The 4,754-nt window shown below is 36.7% G+C and overlaps 1 pseudogene; it reads left to right on the forward strand.

Moving 5' to 3' along the window:
• The first annotated feature begins 769 nt into the window (after positions 1-769).
• Positions 770-1,630, forward strand: LOC128052329 (olfactory receptor 5H14-like; annotated as a pseudogene).
• The last annotated feature ends 3,124 nt before the right edge of the window (positions 1,631-4,754 follow it).

The raw sequence follows: 4,754 nt of genomic DNA on the forward strand, positions 1-4,754 counted from the left end.
CTGAACTGTACTGACATCTCTGTCTTCTCCCTCATCACCCCAATCACATCACACATGAACAAGAACTTCACATACTTTTAATCACCTGGGGAGCATTGAAAAGTGCATGTTATTTGACCACATTCATGATCTTTTGGATCAATTTCTAAAATAGTATCTCAGACAATATTCTGCATGAAAAACTACCCTGAACAATTTGGACATGTAATCTAGTTTGGGACTAACTGGACAAGAGTCATAGCTTACTAAAGAGTATTTATGACACAAGATTCTTCTTCCTACATTCTGTTTTCTACAACCAAATATTTAACTTCAAAAATAACCATTGATGACATGCCACATCTTAAAACTTTTCAGTGCTTGCCTAATGCTTGATGAATAAAATTGAAGATTATTCATATGATATTCAATTCACTTGATAACCTAGGCCTTTCTAACATTTTTAAAACCTGCATTCATCTCAAACACACAGAATTTCCATATCTCATTCAATAGTTTCCCCATAAATTTGTTCATGTTCAGAATTTCCTTTTTCTAAATAGGTTTATTCTTGTACATATTTTGAGCTGAAATAATCACATTTTCCAAATATAACAATTTTCCCCAATACTTTTCTCATATTAAAGTAAGAGTAAATAAAATCATATTCAGCCTAGTTTATGGTTTTATTTATACTAGCCTAACCAAATGGGTTTTTTTAGTCTTCTGATATATATTCTTTTCACATTTACTGCATTGTTTTTCAAGGCCATCTATTAAGGATACAGAAATGAGAAAAGCAACAACGCTGATGGAGTTTTTTCTCACAGGACTTAAGTATCAACCACGGTGGCAAATCTCCTTGTTCTTGTTTTTCTTGGTGATATACCTCATCACCATTGTGGGAAACCTTGGTCTGATTGTTCTCTTCTGCAATGACCCTAACCTTCATATTGTCATCTTAATCCTTGGAACTTCTGTGGCAAGAGCAAAATTATCTCTCTCACTAAATGCAAGTTACACATTTTTTTCCCTTGCAATCAGTGTAACCACAGAATGCTTTTTGCTGGCAACAATGGTATACGATTGCTATGTGGCCATAGGCAAACCAATGATACAATCCAGTGATTATGACAGATAGACTGTGCATCTGGCTACTAGCTTTGTCATTTTTAGGTGACCTTTCTCATGCCACACTTCATAACACTTTTTTAATTCAAATTAACCTTTTGTGATTCTATTATAGTATAGCACTTTTACTGTGATATTATACCATTGTTTAAGATGTCCTGTACTGACCCTTCCATTAATTTTCTGATAGTATTTAGTTTCTCTGGATCAATACAGGTGTTCACCTTTCTCATGTTCTTGTGTCTTATTCACTTGTTCTCTTCACAATTTTAAAAAGAATTCTGTCGAAGGCCTGAGGAAGACCTTCTCCACCTGTGGCGCCCACCTGCTGTCTATCTCTTTACATTATGTGCCTCTTTTCATGCATGTGTGCCGTGGATCTGCACAAGCAGATGATCAGGCTATGATGGGCTCTCTATTTTACCTTGTCATAATTCCTTTGTTAAATCCAATTATCTACAGCTTGAGAAATAAGAAAGCCATAGATTCACTGACAAAAATGTTAAAAAGAAATGAGTAGATATCATACTAATAAACGTTCTTTTTTCATAAAACAACACAAAATATTACAGGTTAGATGTTGCGACATGCTGATTAGTGTTCAAAGTTTTTACATTTATAATTGACCTATTATTCTAATGACTTAAGATGTTAGTGCCTAACAATACTTTAAAGCATTTGTTCATCTTATTCTAAAATATATAAGGTATTTAATCAATTGTTTATGTCATAGAAAAGTAATTAAAGTAGAAAACAAATGGAAATGTTTCATAATGTTCTTCAATGTGTGACTTTATAAATGCATGAAGTACTAAGCTAGTGGAGTTCCTCTGAATAGTTTGTCATGTATTTGATACTCACACAACTGTAGAGCCTCATATCACATGCAACTCCACAAGTAGGCAGGTTTGTGTTTGAATGAACAGAAGTATTCCCAGAATTCTGCCTGCCATCAAAAGGTATTACTTTCTAATTTATCTGACTGATCATTAACCTTTAGTAGGGATGAACTCTCATATCACATAAAGAAATAGAAATTAGAAAATAATGAGGAAAAATGGCATTAGAAGTAAGATGTTAAGTCAGAGCTACAGTATAAAAGATGCCGTTAGCTAGTGTGCTTTTTTAGAGAAAGGCAAAGAGGCAAGTTGTCTCTCACTGTCTGTGACACTTTCTAAGGACCTTTCTAGCTTTGTTTGTATTTGAAGGTCAATCTGAAACACTTCACTGATTTAGAAAACTAACAGATTACAATGATTTAAGTTGGGTAGGCATAGAAGAGAAGAAAAAAATGGAAAGAAAATGGTCAATTTTTCTAGAATTAAAAATAGGCAAAAGATTAAGATTTTAAGAACAGTAATATACTGTTAACAGTTAACAATAACAGTAGTTGTTATTGGAGTGTGTTATTGACAATGAGGAGCTTTAAATGTATATTTGTTGTTGTCATTGTTCAGGCACTATGTTGTGTCTTATCTTCGTGACCCCATGGACTGAAGCACACCAGGCTTCTCTGTCCTTCACTACCTTCTAGGCATGTTCTCTGAGTTGGTTATGCTACCTAATCATCTCATCCTCTGCTGCCCTCTTCTCCTTTTCCCTTCAATCTTTCCCAGCATCAGGGTCTTTTCCAATGAGTCAGGTCTTTGCATCAAGTGGCCAAAATACTGGAACTTCAGCTTCAGTATTAGTCCTTCCAATGAATATTCAGGATTGATTTCCTTTAGGATTGACTGGTTTGATCTCCATGCAGTCCAAGGGACTCTCAAGAGTCTTCTCCAGCACTACAATTCAAAGGCATCAATTCTTCGGCTCAGCTTCTTTATGGCCCAACTCTCACATCCAGACAGGACTACTGGAAAAACCATAGCTTTGGTTATACAGACCTTTGTCAGCAAAGTGATGTCTCTTCTTTTAAATATGTTGTCTAGGTTTGTCATAGCTTTCCTTACAAGGAGCAAGCATCTTTTAATTTCATGGCTTCAGTAATCATGTGCAGTGATTTTGGAGCCCAAGAAAATAAAATCTGTCACTGCTTTTACTTCTTCCCTTCTATTTGCCATGAAGTGATTGCAATTATCTTAGTTTTCAGAATTTTGAGTTTTAAGCCAGCTTTTTCACTGTTCTCTTTTAGCCTCATCAAGAGGCTTTTCAGTCCCTTTTTAGTTTCTGCCATTAGAGTGGTATCATCTACATATCTGAGGTTGATATTTCTCCCAGCAATCTTGATCCCAGCTTGTGAGTCATCCAGTCTGGCATTTCACATGATGTACTCTGGCTTCTCTGATGGCTCAGATGGTAAAGAAACTGCTTGCAATGCAGGACACCCAAGTTCTATCCCTAGGCTGGGAAGATTCCCTGGAGAAGGGGATGGCTACTGGCTCCAGTATTCATGTCTGGAGAATTCCATGGACAGAGGGGCCTGGTGGGCTACAGTCCGCAGGGTTGCAAAGAGCTGGACATGACTGAGCAATTAACACACACTCTGTGTATAGGTTAAATAAACAGGGTGACAATATATGGTCTTGTTGCAGTCCTTTCCCAGTTGTGAACCAGTCAGTCGTTCCATGTAAGGTTCTAACCATTGCTTTTTGACATGCATACAGGTTTCTCAGAAGACAGGTAAGGTGGTCTAGTATTCCCATGTCTTGAAGAATTTTCCACAGTTTGTTGTGATTTACACAGTCAAAGCCTTTCATGTAGTCAATGAAGCAGAAGTAGATGTTTTTCTGGAATTCCTTGCTTTCTCTATGATCCAATGAATGTCAAAGATAAAACAACTTTGAGATGATACAAGGTTATATAGCTCAGTGGGTGGATGGGAAGGACATGGAAATAAACAAGAGTTTGGATGTTTGTGCCTTCAAGTCCTTAAATGTCCATTTTATCACACTACATACTCTAAGAATAATAAGTGATTCATCTTCAGCTCCACCTGTCTCTTCATCTCACCACTGATTCTATGTATATTCTTTCTGATACCACTGAGACCCTCACCTTCATAACTACATATCTTTCTGATTTACAAAACTCAAGTTACTTTTCCTCCCATTTTGTGGATCCTCTCTTATTTCCCAAACACAGCTGCCAAATTATTCTTTGCATGTAGAACTCGGAGCAAATCATATATTAGACATTATAAATGCTTTCAGAATATGATTTTTTTTTAACTTCTGAGAACATATTAATACCATTTAAATGACACAACAGACTGGTTCCAAATAGGAAAAGGAGTACGTCAGTACGTCAAGGCTGTATATTGTCACCCTGCTTATTTAACTTCTATGCAGAGTACATCATGAGAAATGCTGGACTGGAAGAAACACAAGCTGGAATCAAGATTGCCAGGAGAAATATCAATAACCTCAGATATGCAGATGACACCACCCTTATGGCAGAAAGTGAAGAGGAACTAAGAAGCCTATTGATGAAAGTGAAAGTGGAGAGTGAAAAAGTTGGCCTAAAGTTCAACATTCAGAAAACGAAGATCATGGCATCCGGTCCCATCACTTCATGGGAAATAGATGGGGAAACAGTGGAAACAGTGTCAGACTTTATTTTTGGGGGCTCCAAAATCACTGCAGATGGTGACTGCAGCCATGAAATTAAGAGACGCTTACTCCTTGGAAGAAAAGTTATGACCA

Source organism: Budorcas taxicolor, chromosome 1 (assembly GCF_023091745.1).
Source record: "Budorcas taxicolor isolate Tak-1 chromosome 1, Takin1.1, whole genome shotgun sequence".
In the NCBI taxonomy this organism is placed as follows: domain Eukaryota; kingdom Metazoa; phylum Chordata; class Mammalia; order Artiodactyla; family Bovidae; genus Budorcas; species Budorcas taxicolor.